This window comes from Danio rerio, chromosome 21, assembly GCF_052040795.2.
Source record: "Danio rerio strain M-AB ecotype USA chromosome 21, GRCz13ab, whole genome shotgun sequence".
Classification (NCBI taxonomy): Eukaryota; Metazoa; Chordata; class Actinopteri; order Cypriniformes; family Danionidae; genus Danio; species Danio rerio.
The window spans coordinates 50,943,031-50,960,066 of NC_141041.1; the positions used below are offsets into that span (position 1 = coordinate 50,943,031).

At 37.5% G+C, this 17,036-nt stretch overlaps 1 protein-coding gene and 1 long non-coding RNA gene across 2 annotated transcripts in view; both read left to right on the forward strand.

Annotated features, from left to right (window-relative positions):
• The window catches only part of ddx46 (DEAD (Asp-Glu-Ala-Asp) box polypeptide 46), an 800,847-nt gene that overhangs the window by 184,572 nt on the left and 599,239 nt on the right, over window positions 1-17,036 (forward strand). The window lies entirely within an intron of this gene.
• si:ch73-269m14.3 lies at window positions 8,343-16,175 on the forward strand. The gene is made up of 6 exons (NR_170090.1): window positions 8,343-8,466; window positions 10,681-10,792; window positions 13,316-13,390; window positions 13,482-13,550; window positions 14,902-14,988; window positions 15,716-16,175. It is a non-coding gene; the product is annotated as a si:ch73-269m14.3 (long non-coding RNA).

Sequence of the window (17,036 nt, forward strand, 5' to 3'; positions counted from 1 at the left end):
TAATTGTTTGAAACCATTTTAAGCTCAATATTAATCACCCCTTCAGCAATATTAGTGTTGGATTGTCTCCAGAACAAACCACTGTTATACAATGACTTGCCTAATTACCCTAACTTTACCCTAATTACCCTAGTGAAGCCTTTACATGTCACTTTAAGCTGAACACTAGTGTCTTGAAGAATATCTAGTCTAATATTATGTGCTGTCATCATGGCAGAGAGAAAAGTTCATTAGTTATATTAAATGAGTTATTAAAGCTATTATGATTAGAAATGTGCTGAAAATCTGTATGTTAACAACATTTTTATACATGTGCAATCCAAAAATGAGCTTGTGTGTTGTGTGTAATTTGCATATCTTGGTTCACTCATGCCTTCTCCAAGTGTATTTCATTGGTATTCGGATGTTGGAAAGGAAATGAGACGCAGGGAGATCTGATGAAAAAGTAAATTAAGAACTGAACATCACCCTTGTCTAATTTATAACATCAGGTTTGAGTGTTTTTATGTTTTAATGTTTCACATTTCAGAGAAATTAAATGCATACAGTTCTGTTTTTGTTTTGTAAAAGTGACAGTTTTGAGATCGCAAGTTGTTTATTTTTGTTTGTTTGTTTGTTTGTTTGTTTATAAAGTTACATTTAAGTGGGTAGCACAATCGCCTCACAGCAAGAAGGTCGTTGATTCGAGTCCCAGCTGGGTCAGTTTGCATTTCAGTGTGGAGTTTGCATGTTCTCCCCGTGTTGGCGTGGGTTTCCTCCGGGTGCTTCAGTTTCCCTCACAGTCCAAACACATGCGCTATAGAGGAACTGATCAACTAAACTAGCCGTAGTGTATGAGTATGTGTGTGGATGAGTGTGAATGGGTGTTTCCCAGTACTGGGTTGCAGCTGGAAGGACATCTGCTGTGTAAAAGATATGCTGGAATAGTAGTGAAATTAACCGCCAACATATCCAGCACGTTTTACGCAGCCAATGCCCTTCCAGCTGCAACCCATCTCTAGAAAACACCCATACACTGCCATTCACACTCATACACTACGGCCAATTTAGCTTCTTCAGTTCCCCTTTAGTGACCAGGCTGGAAATGGCTGGAAACCAGCCTGGAAATGGCCAAAACCCCTCTAAAACCAGCCTAGTAAACCAGCTAAAACCAGTCAACCAGCTTAGGCTGGTTTAAGCTGGATTTTTCAGCAGGGATGTGTTTAGACTGTGGGGGAACCCAGAGGAAACCCACGCCAACACGGGAGAACATGCAAACTCCACAAAAACATGCCCAGCCGGAACTCGAACTAGCGACCTTCTTGCTGTGAAGCGATTGTGCTATCCACTGCACCACTATGATGCCCTAAATTATTAATATTTTAATTATTAATATTAGTAGTAGTAGTAGTTGTAAATAAAGGTTCAAATTAAATTAATAAAATAAGTAAATGATAATAATAATTATTTTTATTATTATATCATTTATTAAATTATTATATTAGTAGTATTAGAGGTAATGTTATTATCTAAAACTAAAATCTTAATAAATTATTATTAATATAATAATACTATTTAAAAAGTTCTAATTAAATTACTAACATTATTACTATTATTATTATTATTATTATTATTATTATTATTATCGGTAATAGTATTATGTAGAATGTAACTCTACTTCTTTATATAACAATGATGATGATAATATTAATTATTATATTTATATTTTTATTGCACAATTGTAGAAATTTTATATAAATAAAAATACAAACTAATAAAAGTGATATATTGCATGTGTTCCCCCACTTTTGTTCTAGTCTTTTCTTTTCTCTTCTTTTCTTTTATCAGTTTTACAGCAAGAATAGAGACAGAGGTTTCTCTGTCAGCTACAGGTGTGGTGGATCTTAGCTTCAGGCATGTCTGTTTCAGCATTATCTCTTCACTGTTTGCCTGTGATGTGTTGTGAAACATGATGTCGGCTCGACTCGGCTGCTCGAGTTTTCGTAACATCACAAACATGTCACACACACATACACACACACACACACACACACCGCAAACTTTACAACTGCTGTGCACACACACGAGACTCTGTCAGATGCCGCTTTTCCACTGTTTTACCCCAGAATGTTGACACAGTGAGAGGAAGAGCCGCTTCTGACAGAAATGTCAAGCGCTCGCGGTTTGCCTTCAGATGACGTCAATAACACTTTCGCGCGTTTCTGCTGGCGTCTTTTGTTTTGCTTCTAGCGAAAGAGCGATCATACTCCTCCTCCTCCTCCTCCTTATCGTCATCATCATCCTCCTTATTATTATTATCATTCTCATCCTCATCATCGTCGGCTTGCAGGTTTTTGTGCACTTTTGTTTCTGATATTGAAAATGACTCATGATAGGTAAAGGTTTGCAAATTGTGTAATACTGTGTCACTTAAAAGAGTTGGGTTGATAATAGCCCAGTTAGATTATTTTAACCCAGTCTATTGGGTCATTAATGTTAACTCAACAAATTTAAATTATAACCCAACTAGGTCAGCAGTTGTTCATGATGCGATTTAGTAAATGTTTAGATCAACCCAACACAATGACCCAATCTTTTAACCCTTCTATTGAGTAAAATGATTAACCCAACATTTGTGTATTCATTCACTCATTTACCTTCGGCCACAGTGTAATGAACCGCCAATTAATCCAGCATATATGTTTAAGCCACAACCCAATTTAGTTAATCAATTCAGCGATAGTGCATGTGCACGCCAATGCAGAGAGAACATGCAAACTCCACACAGAAACTACAATTGATCCAGCCGGGACTCGAACCAGCAACCTTCTTGCTGTAAGGTGACAGTGTTGACCACTGAGCCACTCTTTTATAGCAAGGAATAAGGCAGGGAATAAGCCAAAGGAAAGTGAGTTAATATTACTATTAATTAGTTGTTGTGTTACTATAGTAACTATAGAATTACCATGTCAGATTAATTATTATAGTTGTTGTGTTACCATGGCAACTATAGAATTACCATGTCAGATTAATTATTATAGTTGTTGTGTTACCATGGCAACTATAGAATTACCATGTCAGATTATTTATAGTTGTTGTGTTACCATAGCAACTATAGAATTACCATGTCAGATTAATTGCTAATTACCATGATTGATTAATTGTTGTAGTTATTGCATTACTATAGCAATTTATTACTATGACAGATTAATTAGACTACTACTGAAATTACCATGACAAATTAGTAACTATAGTTGTTGAATTACCATGGCAACTATAGAATTACCACAATAGATTAAATACTTTAGTTGTTGTATTACCATAGCTACTATATAATTAACTTGTTGTAGTAATTACTAATTACCATGATCAATAAATTGCAAGAGTTTTTGTATTACCATAGCAACTAATTACCATGACAGTTTAATAACTAATTACAAAGGCAGATTAGTTACTCTTGTTGTTAAATTGCCATGGCAACTATAGAATAACCACAACATATTAATTACTATAGTTCTTGTATTACTGCAGCAACTATATAATTACCATAACAGATTAATTGCTAATAACCACAACCAATTAAGTACTATAGTTGTTGTATTACCATGGCAACTATAGAATTACCACAACAGATGAATTGCTATAGTTGTTGTATTACCATAGAAACTATATAATTACCATGACAGATTAATTTATAGTTGCTGCATTTCCATAGCAACTAATTACCATGACAGATCAATTAATTATACCAGAGAGAGTTACTATAGTTGTTGTATTTGTAATTATTATAGTTGTATGTGTTACCATAGTATCTATAGAGTTACCACAACAGATCAATTGCTATAGTTGTCATGTTACCATAGCAACTATAGAATCTTCACAACAGATCAACAGAAGTACTTCCCTTCATTATGGGTCAAAATCAGTGTAGTATTTGGGCCTAGTGTAAAGTACTACAGTATTTTTTCATGTGGTATTGCTCAAGATCTGCTGTGCCAGGTTAAATCTAAAGGCACGTGTCTGGAGGTCTACAACACCCACTCATCTCTCACCGTCATGGCAGCATCATCATTTTCCACTCTCTCTCTCCATCAGATCAACGCAACATGACAATCGAGGCCAAAACTGCTGGTCGCTCAAAAATAGCTCACGATTTCCACTGCATGCACAAATTAACAACCGTTTCTTCTGCACTGTAAGAATACATCTTACTTCCGCTATACACACAATACTGCTGCTGACAGTAGTGAAGGGCTTCATGTCTTCTGGCACTTTTTGGGCTAATTTATTTCTCAGGCTGTCTGCAGGAATATGAAGCCCAAATCTTTTTGTGATGCAAATGATTTTTTCTTATTTCATGATGGTGTGAACAACTTAATAAAGGACATTTTGATCCGCATTCAGCAGAACAGTAAATTAACAAAGTCATCAAATTTAAAAAATTTTATTTAATAACTAGACAATTCAGATTTGTCTTGTTTTTAACATTATTAAAGTACCATTTGGTTTATGACCTGCCTATCATTAGGATACTGACATCAAAAAACATGTCAAAAATGTGAATTGGTTTGATGTCAAAACACTGACTTCTAATCTAATCTATGACATTCACACGTTGATGGCCTTTTGACCACTAAAAACAAATAAAAACTTTACAAAGCGTATTCAAATTAATTAAAGATTAATTAGAGAGCATTAAATACAGTCTTAGAGTTTCACTGATTAATATTTCTAGAATTTGTTTGCATGGTAAATCTCTGAAGTTGGAAACAATGTCTGCTCATTTTGCATGTTTAGTCTGCTTTAAAGAGAGTCTACTTTAGCCACGCTCTAAAGAACAGATAGATAAGCCTGATAGTCCTGCCTTAAATAACTGATAGCCCCGCCCTAGATGACTTATAGCTCCACCCTAAAATATTTATAACCCTGCCTAAAATACTGATAGCTCCACTTTAAATAACTGATAGCCCTGCCTTAAAGGACTGATAGCTCCGCCCTTAAAGACTGATAGCTCCGCCCTAAATGACTGATAGCCCCGCCCTAAAGAACTGATAGCTCCACTTTAAATGACTGATAGCCCCGCCCTAAATGACTGATAGCTTCGCCCTAAAGAACTGATAGCTCCACTTTAAATGACTGATAGCCCCGCCCTAAAGGACTTATAGCTCTGTCCTAAAGAACTGATAGCTCCGCCCTAAAAGACTGATAGCTCCACCCTAAAGAACTGATAGCTCCGCCCTAAAGAACTGATAGCTCCGCCCTAAAGAACTGATAGCTCCACTTTAAATGACTTATAGCCCTGCCCTAAAGAACTGATAGCTCTGCCCCAAATGACTGATAGCCCCGCCCTAAAGGACTGATAGCTCTGTCCTAAAGAACTGATAGCTCCGCCCTAAAAGACTGATAGCTCCACCCTAAAGGACTGATAGCTCTGTCCTAAAGAACTGATAGCTCCGCCCTAAAAGACTGATAGCTCCACCCTAAATGAACGGTGAATTGCCCCTCGCTAAAGAAACTTTGGCAGTAGAGTTGGTTATGATGTTTGATTAATGTAATGAAAACAGATTAATTTGAACAGGACAATGTGGTGCAGAGAGACATCTTTATACCAGCCACTACTACATCACTATAAGATGAGCTCATTCTGACTGAATGCTCTGTACTGCTCTTCAAAGTTGGAGAAACACTTTGACATGATGTGTGTTTCTGACGGAGACGTCATCTGGGTTTCATTCATTTCACATGCAGAGCGAAAACAAGGCCTTTCTGCGAGTAATGAATGGCTTCCAGTGGAGCGGGTGTTATACAAATCAACAGATTATTGTGAGCGTCTGAAGTCTGTGCGGCGAGCCCTGTGTCTCCGTCTTTATGGCGTTCTGTAATCAGTGCCAGGAGAAGCGGGCATCGGGACGCTGGGAATGATGATCTGGAAATGTGCAGGGTTTGTTCCCAGCATTGATCCGCAGACACACAAGATTGATGGTGGGAATGAACGTGTTGATTTGTTTTCCCACACTCATCTGTACATTTACTTTCCTGTGTTCAGAGTTTGATTTGCTATCATGGGAAATACCGTCAGGCTTGTGTATCAGTGTGTGTTTCAGCGGTTTGGTGGAGCTCGAGAAACGAGGAGCTTCAGTGCTCTGTGTGTTTCATTGTGAGAAAAGTCACAGTATTTACATATCAATATCAAATCATATGTACAGATGAAGTCAGACCGAGCACCCCTCCCTTTATATTTCCCCCCAATATCTGTTTAACACAGAGCAACAGTGCATTTACATTCTGAACAGTTTTAATAACTGATTTATTTTCTCTTCATTATGATGACAGCACATAATATTAGTCTAGATATTCTTCAAGACACTAGTGTTCAGCTTAAAGTGACATGTAAAGGCTTCACTAGGGTAATCAGGGTAAAGTTAGGGTAATTAGGCAAGTCATTGTATAACAGTGGTTTGTTCTGGAGACAATCCAACACTAATATTGCTGAAGGGGCCAATAATATTGACCTTAACATGGTGTTTAAAACAATTAAAAACTGCTTTTATTCTAGCCAAAATAAAACAAGCAAGACTTTCTCCAGAAGAACAAATATTAGAGGAAATACTGTGAACATTTCCTGAATCTGCTCAACATCATTTGGGAAATAATTCAAAAAGAAAACAAAATGAAAAGGGGGTGAATAATCCTGAATTCAGCTGTAAATGTACAGGACTCAACCCAGTTTTGTTTTAAATGTAAATGGTTTGCTGCAATTGGTTTCCTCAAACAGTTTGAGTTAACTTAATTAATCGGGTTTAGCAGTGCAGAAAAATCAAGAGAAACTAAAATAATCAATGTTTTGGATAAAGTGACGCCGTGGTGCAATAGGTAGTGCTGTCGCCTCACAGAGTGTGTGTGTGTGTGTAGGTGTGTGTGTGTGTGTGTGTGTGTGTGTGTGTGTGTGTGTGTGTGTGTGTGTGTGTGTGTGTGTGTGTGTGTGTGTGTGTGTGTGTGTGTGGGTGTGTGTGTGTGTGTGTGTGTGTGTGTGTGTGTGTGTGTGTGTGTGTGTGTGGATGTTTCTCAAAGATGGGTTGCGGCTGGAAGGGCATCCGCTGCGTAAAAACTTGCTGGATAAGTTGGCGGTTCATTCCGCTGTGGCGACCCAGGATTAATAAAGGGACTAAGCCAACAAGAAAATGAGTGAATGAATGTTTTGGGATTTGGTAGTTTGTAATTGGCTCTGATGGGAAATATGATGTGGCGTGTGCATCTCAGTGTATTTCAGTGGTTTGGTGGAGCTCTGCATTTGGGTGTGTTTAATTGTGCAGGCACCATATTTACTCTTTTTTTGTACAAACAACACTAAACACTTGATATTTTGCTGAGTTTTGGACTTCTGATGTTCACCCCTCACAGATCTCTCCTTCACAGTAATGTTCTCTACAGGATGCTTTACAGAAAACAACAGAGCGAACAGAACAGAGCGAGGAAATGTTCACAGTGTGTCTGATAATATTTGTTCTTCTGGAGAAAGTCTGATTTGCTTTATTTCGGCTAGAATAAAAGCAGTTTTTAATTTTTAAAAGCCATTTTAAGGACAATATTATTCACCCCTTTGACCTATATTTTGTTTTCTGATTGTCTCCAGAACAAACCACTGTTATACAATGACTTGCCTAATTACCCTAACTTTACCCTAATTACCCTAGTGAAGCCTTTACATGTCACTGTAAGCTGAACACTAGTGTCTTGAAGAATATCTAGACTAATATTATTTACTGTCAACATGGAGAAGAGAAAATAAATCGGTTATTAGAGATGAGTTATTAACACTATTATGATTAGAAATGTGATAAACAAATCTGCTCTCCGTTAAACTGAAATTGGGGGAAAAAATAAACAAGCGGTCTAATAATTCTGACTTCAACTGTATTTAGATGCATAGTTACTGGTGTGTGTGTGTGTGTGTGTGTGTGTGTGTGTGTGTGTGTGTGTGTGTTTGTAATGCTATACTTGTGAGGACCAATTCATGACAAAACACCTTTTAAGTGAGGACATTTCGATAAAGTGAGGACAAAATTGAGGTCCTCACTTTATTTTGCTCAATAATGGCTCCAGGGGGGCTGGGCATCATGCTGTGGGAGTTTCCCAAATGTCCTTATTTTTATAGCAAATCATGACACTAGGTGTGTTTGCTTAATTCTCCTGAGCTCCCCCTAAAGGCAGACGGGTTTACGGCAGCTTTTTTTGATTGGCTGCAAGAGGATGACTCTTCACAGTTTCTGATTGGACGGTTCGCTCATTGTTCGGTCGGATTGATAGGCTGAATGATAGACCAATGGAATATGCTCTTTTTAGATGTTTTGACATTAAGACCATATATGTAAATGACAATGCGCTCACGTGGGCCGGATTAAAGGGATCGGTATAGCGGAAGACAGAGGCTGCATCAACACCACAGCACCTGCAAGGCCAGGTACATGACAAGGACAACACGACAGAGTAAGTCATGATTTTAATACTAATTCATTAATTATTAGCTCATGCTGTCGAGCAATTAAGTAACTAATTAAGTGTTGACTTATGAATTTGTATCTGAGTGCTGCCACAGTCAGCTGTTCCTCAGTGAACACCTTCATTCACCTCAGCTGATTAAGATATAACATAGAAAGATATTCAGCTGAGTTAAGTTTGTTAGTGAGCTGTTGAAGTCTGATTGTACCTGACGGAGAGATCGCTAATGACGGCTGAGAGAGAGAGAGAGAGAGAGAGAGAGAGAGAGAGAGAGAGAGAGAGAGAGCAGCGCAGCAGTGGGGGAGGGGAGCTGCTCTCTCTCTACTCCTCATCCATCAATTAATGAACTCTCATTAACAGCAAACAGCTGATTGACACTCAATGCACGATCATAATCACTAATAACATTTACACTTCAGTTTCTGATTATATTTGACTCAGTTTTATAACTTTTTTAAATTAAAAAAAGTATTTATTCCTAAAGCAGCATCCTGAATGCATCATGACTTAGAAACAACCTTAAAATAATGTTGTATATAATAATTATAACATAAGTTATAAAACATTATAATACTTCATACTTTTAACTACATATTTGTTCTCATAGCTTTCAAGAGTAAGCTAGATTAAACAGCAGAGTAAAACTGTATACTTTACATCTGCACAGTACTGAGCTGCATCATACTCTGCTTTTTCACACTGTTCTTGATTTTATTTTAAGGCAGATGTCTTCAACAGGTGTTTAAGTGTGACTACATTGACTGCTATAAGAGTTGACGAGTTAACAAGTGTTGGAGAGCAGGCGCCACCCCTCCCCCACTGCTCTGCTCTGCTCTGCTCTGCTCTGCTGGGGGATGGGGGAGGGGCGCTGCTGCTGATCACACACACACACAGCAGACTCTACACCTGTAAGCTGAGCTGGCCTTCATCAGCTCACAGTCACTGTGTGTATTTAAAACATCATATATTCATACATATTTATAAATATTAAGCCACTGATTATCAAGAAGTGGGGAAAAAATAGGACACAATGTTAAAATAAATTGATCTACATTTTTATATGTCCTAAACTATGATAAAACCTCCCAACTTCTCATTTTTGATCAAAGCATGTTTTTAACTTTGCAGACATTATTGCAGCATCATCAGACAGTCACTAAACTGCTATCAGGAGGATTTAACTAATCACATTCTCATGTTAGACATCATATTTTCACATGAACAACAATTCATCAACCACTGTAAAATATCAATGAAATATTTCAAAATCTACATCTGAATGAGCTGAGGAAAATCTGCATTTAGTCATTTTAGCTATCCAATGCACTGAATCTATGAGCAGTTATAATAATTAGGACACATGTTTGTTGTCATCACTTTGTAAAGCAGATTAAGACTGTTTGCTTTAGGTCTGCACAGTACTGAGCTGCATCATACTTTACACTTTCCCACACTGTCCTTGATTTTATTTTAAGGCAGATGTCTTCAACAGGTGTTTAAGTTTGACTACATTGACTGCTATAAGAGTTAACGAGTTAACAAGTGTTGGAGAGCAGGCGCCACCCCTCCCCCACTGCTCTGCTCTGCTCTGCTCTGCTCTGCTGGGGGATGGGGGAGGGGCGCTGCTGCTGATCACACACACAGCAGACTCTACACCTGTAAGCTGAGCTGGCCTTCATCAGCTCACAGTCACTGTGTGTATTTAAGACATCATATATTCTTACATATTTATAAATATTAAAACACTTTCCCACACAGCCCTGGCTTTATCTAATGGGCATTGTCTTAAACAGTTCTTGATATCCTGTAGCTGTTTAAAAGATTACTAAACTTCTCTTACTTTACATGAATCAGACAAATCCACTTAAAATCATTATGACCACATCACAGAACATTTCTCTGCTGGTATAATGCATCATACTCTTAAAGGCTTTGACCACAATTAGGCAAGTATTATAATGCATTGTAAGTTGTGAATATTTATCAGCTCAGATGCATTGTTAAATTATAAAGAGGCAAACAGAACTGTGAGAAATGTGTTCACTTCACCTCTAATCTAGCTGTTTTTGTTTTCAGCATGATATCTAAGAGACATGTTTGCATATCTCCTGTTAAATGTTCTCTGTGTTAGATTAATAAATTAATAGCTAGATTATTAGTTTTCTTTCATCTTTGAGTTGATGTAAAAATGTTTAATTACAGATGACAAAAAAGAAAAACCAAGAGTGATGAGGGGGAGCAAGATGGACAGAAGAGAGATGAGGAAGAGGAAATAAGCAATGCTTCTTATTTTGTTAGTGACATCTCTACAGAGGTAAGTTAAATGTTTCTAAAGTATGATCAAAAGATTTTCCCCCAAGAAAATGACATAAGCAATAAATATGAAGGCCTCATTTTGATCCTCTGTGAGTACACAGCCCCAGTGCCTGTCAATAAGTGATGTTTTATAAACAAATTTTATATATATATAAAATAAATTGCTTAAATTTAATAAGTAAATATATAGTAATAATAACACCAAGCTGATAAGAAATTTCAGCTCAGAAATCATCCAGAATCACACCTCTAGCTTACCCCATCTGTTTTCACAGCAATTTAACTTGCAATTTCACTCGATCTAAATGAAGGAACTCCTTTCAAAACCTTTGGCTACTCCTCAACGCTCCTTGCACTACCTTAAGTTCCTTTTAATTCTATCATTTAAGTTTTTCATAGAAATTAATTGTAAAAGTCAGTGGAAATGCCCCATCATTGCCCCCTTTTACTATTTTAAACCCTAAGCCTTTTCTAATCCTTGGTCTTTAATCCCACCAAGTAGTTATATCATAAGGTTGCCGCTGCTAGCAGTAAATTTACGTACACAGTGACTGCTGAAATTGACTGACTGAAATTTAAGCACAGTGACTGCTCCCACTGGATGCACCACCGCAACCATGCACCACCGCAAGCGCAGTGATCGCTCCTATAGGTGTCGCATACCTTATTGTCATGCATCTCCATAAGCGCAGTGACCGCTCCTACAGGAGTCACACACATTATTATGCACCACTGCATGCGCAGTGACAGCTCCCACGGGAGATGCTCACATTATTATTATGCACAAACGCTACTGCAGTGACCGCTCCCACTGCAGACAGACACCTTTTTATGCACCACTGCTAGTGCAGTGACCACTCTCACTGGGGACGCACACCCTTATTACACACTGCTGCTAGTGCAGTGACCGCTCCTATGGGAGACGCACACCTTAATACATACTGCTGCTAGGGCAGTGACCACTCATACAGGAGAAGCACACCTTATTATTATGCACCACTGCAAGTGCAGTGACCGCTCCCACTGGAGTCGTACACCTTATTATAATCCACTGCAAGCGCAGTGACAGCTCCAACTGGAGACGTACACCTTATTATTATAATCCACTGCAAGCACAGTGACAGCTCCAACTGGAGACGTGCACCTTATTATAATCAACTGCAAGTGCAGTGACCGGTTCAACTGGAGTCGTACACCTTATTATTATAATCCACTGCAAGTGCAGTGACCGGTCCAACTGGAGTCGTACACCTTATTATTATAATCCACTGCAAGTGCAGTGACCGGTCCAACTGGAGTCGTACACCTTATTATTATAATCCACTGCAAGTGCAGTGACCGGTCCAACTGGAGTCGTACACCTTATTATTATAATCCACTGCAAGTGCAGTGACCGGTCCAACTGGAGTCGTACACCTTATTATTATAATCCACTGCAAGTGCAGTGACCGGTCCAACTGGAGTCGTACACCTTATTATTATAATCCACTGCAAGTGCAGTGACCGGTTCAACTGGAGTCGTACACCTTATTATAATCCACTGCAAGTGCAGTGACCGGTTCAACTGGAGTTGTACACCTTATTATTATAATCCACTGCAAGTGCAGTGACAGCTCCAACTGGAGACGTACACCTTATTATTATAATCCACTGCAAGTGCAGTGACTGCTCCTCAGGAGACGCGTTCATGTTTTAATCTTGGTATAATATAAATAAATTGCTTTTGTGAGTACTGTAATCACTGCAGAGTACACTCTCGCTCTCGCTGACGCCGTATGCCTGAACTTCTGGCTCTATTCACGGCAAGCTGATCATATGGAAATGTGATTTGTAAAGTACTTAGTCAAAATACACTGACATGATTGACTTTTCTCACTACTACTACTGGTTATTTAACATTTAGCATAAACAATACTAAACTAGTTTTATTTCTTTAATATAGAGGCTCCGTCTACCTTTTTAAAAGCATCATATGTGTTTTTAGCCAGTCATCATCAGCTTTGTGGTTGTCACGCCCCTACACACACATGCCAGTCATCATCAGATATTATCATCAGTTTGTAATGGTGTAGTAGTGCAGGAAACCGTCATTTATTTCTCGTTTATTCATAATTCCATTATTCACATCCCATCGTCATTAGGATCATTATAAATTTTCCATTTAAAGTTGTTGTGCACCTCTCTAGTCAATATATCTGGCAAATCCAATGAACACAAGAATGCACAGTAATATTTTTAGAAACTTTATTCAGATCAAATCTGCAAATGCGTTTGAAGACCCACAACCAGAGAAAAATGACCACAATGTGAAATCTGTCAAATCATCTTACTGTAGATGTTTTTAGCTGTATTCAAATAACAGATCCCTGGACTAGGTACTAGCACTTAAATACAGTAATAATTACCCACTTTTTAAATGTGGGTTGATTTATAAGCAGCATCGCTTTTGCCTGGAGAGTTTTTGTTATGATAACAAACCAATTCTGCCTTCCAACATTGAGTTGCCTGTTGCTTTTTCCAGAAGACTCTAAAATGAAGAGACATGTCCATTGTCCATGTACCTCTGTCAGCCACCAGCGTCACCTCACTTAAACTGGTCAGTATGTGGTAATTTATTTCAGTGTGTTGTTGAATCTTCCTGTTGAAAGATAATAAATGAACACTGTTTTGTGCTGTTGTAATTCCAGAAGACTCTGATAATGAAGACACATGTCCCCGTACCTCTGTCTGCCACAAGCGTCACCTCGCTCAAACTGGTCAGTATCTGCTAGTTTACTTCAGTGTGTTGTAGATAGGGCTGGGCGATATTCAAAACAAAATGTATCACAATATCATGTTTCATATCATTCGATACCGATAATTATTGAATATTTTTTAATACATTTAGGAATATTAGGATTTTTTTATGTAACCACTTTATTTTAATTTACTAACATTACTAAGGCAGATAGTTTTAATAGCATTTAACTATGCGAACTATGCAAACATTAAAACAAAAGATCTCATAAACATACGTGTTGAAGAGACACTTAAACTTGATAAATATTATATTATATTTATATATATATATATATATATATATATATATATATATATATATATATATATATATATTATATATAATTATATATAAATGTTAAGTGCAATGGTGAAGTGTAAACGCTGAACAATCAAAGCAAACTTTAAGGTAGATCAACATCTGTAAGGTGTGAATAATAATGATACCGTAAACCTCAAACTCTGTCAACAACACAAATTATGATCATCAAATCTGAGCTTTAGTAAAGGAACTAACCATCATTATTTAAACACACACTGCAACATTACAGATAGTGAAGTTAAATGATTACAATACCCCTATGCTGAAACTCTTTCAGATGTGGAGCTAGAGGCTGGGATGCACAAGAAAAGAAACCAAAAAGCCACTCTGGCTCTGCATCCATTTAATTTACAATCTCCTCACTGCTGCCAGCCGCCGCACTCATTTTCACATGTGTTGTTATTCTGACCTGAAGTAATAAGCGCAAGCACGTGGTTTCGGTTTCCTTGACCATTTACAATGGGCTCGCGCTCCCCTGGCGTTTCTCGTAACTAGGTGACCATCAAGCGTTTTGTCAGAGGATGACAAACAGAGACCATTGCTGCAGCTCCAGTGCAAGTTTATGGAGAAAAGTATAAGGCTCTGCAGTGTTGGGATGCGCTGTGTTTGTCTGAGGTCATTAGTCTGCCGTTATTACTGAAATGTGTGTATTCCATACAAAGTTTGAAGTAGATTGGTTACGGTGCGCTCACGGCATTCGGAAAAGTTTAGATGTTTTTAACTAGCGTTACGTGTGCGGCGCTTGCATAACATGTGCGACCATTGGAAATGACAAACTGAGACCCTAAGCTTATTGGCACTGCTTCCAAGGCGCGCGCTCAGCAGACACATTTTAATAAAACTGTAGCGATTCATACCGAAACTACACACCAAATCTTTTTTATTGATATTGACAACGATGTTCAGTCAATAAATATCGATACCGATTTTACCACCCAGCCCTAGCTGTAGAATCTGCGTGTTGACAGATAATAAATAAACAGTGTCTTGTGCTGTTGTGATTTCAGAAGACTCTGATAATGAAGACACATGTCCCCGTACCTCAAGTTCTGTCATCACTGGCCAGAATCAGGAGATCATTCAAATGATGACAGGTAACGCAGAAGGATCACTCAGTTGCTCTCCTGCAAAACAAACACACTCATTGATCTTAAGAACTGAGCCTTTTCATTTGTTCCCTAAGGATTGACTGCTCATAAATTTAAATTCAGTCACCAAAATGTAGATTAGGCTTAGATTAAACTTGAATCTGAAAATCAAGTCTGATTACTGCTTGTCTAACTGTTAGTTGGTGAAACTAGTATTTAAGAGAAAGTCTTAAGGGGATTAATTCACCCAAAAATGTCATTTGTTGTTAATTTACTCACCTTCAGTCCATCCAAGATGGTGACTTTAGTCCTTCAGCCTCAATGCTGTCGTCAGTTATTTACAGCAGTTCCTTTACTGTTCATCACTTACTCTAAATGCAATAACATCACAGTAGTTCTTGCATTTTGGTGATTGGCTAGTTTATTTTGACGATTGAGGGTTTAATCAGGTTATTGTGTGGTATTAATGAAGGGTTTGATGAGCGCTGGTGTCTGAGTGTGAGATTTTCAAGCTGTTTCCTCACCGTTTCTTTGATCATTTTAACATGCACACCTCACATTAGTGCAGCACGTAGTGAATTGATGAACTAAATGATCAACAGGCTCTATATTATGATTTGGCATATAGTTAAAACAACTAATGTGATATTGCACACAACATATATCACAATATAATATGTGTGTGTGTGTGTGCTCCCCTAATTTACACAATTTTTGACCTTTTGTTTTTCAGGACAGAAGGCTGCAGTGAGGCCTAGGACAGCTGATGAGCAGGCTGCTGCAGTGAAGGCAACCCTGGACAACCCTTTGTTCTGAAAAAATCTCCAGGAAAAGTGGGCAGGCAGGCTTACCTTCAAAACAATCCATTTATTCCCTCCAGACCCTGGATTAACGTAAACGACTTTTGTTTATAAGACAATCCAGTCCAAGAAAAGAAGAATAATTTGAGCACATCACTGTTCTGTTTAAGTTTGCTGCATGGGAACACATCTCTTAGTTTCTCTGCTGTGTTCCTTTTATTTAAAACCTTTTGATTCTCTTATTGAGCATTGAGTCACTACTCAACATTTCTGTAAAATTCAGAAAATGGTGATAAAATATGGTCAAAAGTTAAGCTGTGTTAGAATAAATTAATCTTGATGTTGTAGAATAACTGATAGAAATGTACACTATAATTAAAACTATTTACACAATTGTCTGTAGTTGGCTCTTAATGTCAGCCTGTAGTGTCTGCTGTAAACTTTCAGTATTTTCAGACTCAGACTGATTGGCTAAAGCACAGGCGATGTAGCAGATTCCCCAGTCCCTGATAGCTTTAATCCACTGGATGTGGAGGTTTTGGGTGTATTATGTCAGTTTACTGTGCTCCACATTTACATCAATACACTATAGTATCTTATAATAACTAGTTATATATTTATATGTATATATTATTCAGACACCAGATTTTATTTGTATACACGTATGTACAATCGGATGGATGGATGGATGGATAGAAACATGCATGCATGCATGCATACATACACGGCACATTCTACCAGAAACATACATGATCTCTCCCTGAAATAAAAACAAATACAGCGAATAAAAAGTATTTCATTCCAAACAAATGTCTAAAATGGCCTGATGGTTGATTTTTGTGAGTGGTTCTGTAAAGGAATATGTCATTCATTTGGTTTCTTAGATTTTTTTTTTCATTAAAAGCACTAAAATGTACAAGGCCTGTCATTGTCCTCAGCCCAGTTTAAACCTGCAGCTTTAAGAGTTTTGTTGTGCTAAATACTTATTTAAAAAACTTTATTGAAATAATAAATTCCACAAGTAATTTTATTTATTATTTGTAAAATAATTTTACAGTTGTCCCCATGCTTCTGTCAGACCATGTCACATTTATATATATATATACACACACACACACATATATATATATATATATATATATATATATATATATATATATATATATATACACACATGTATATATATTTATTTATATATATATATATATATATATATATATATATATATATATATATATATATATATATAACACG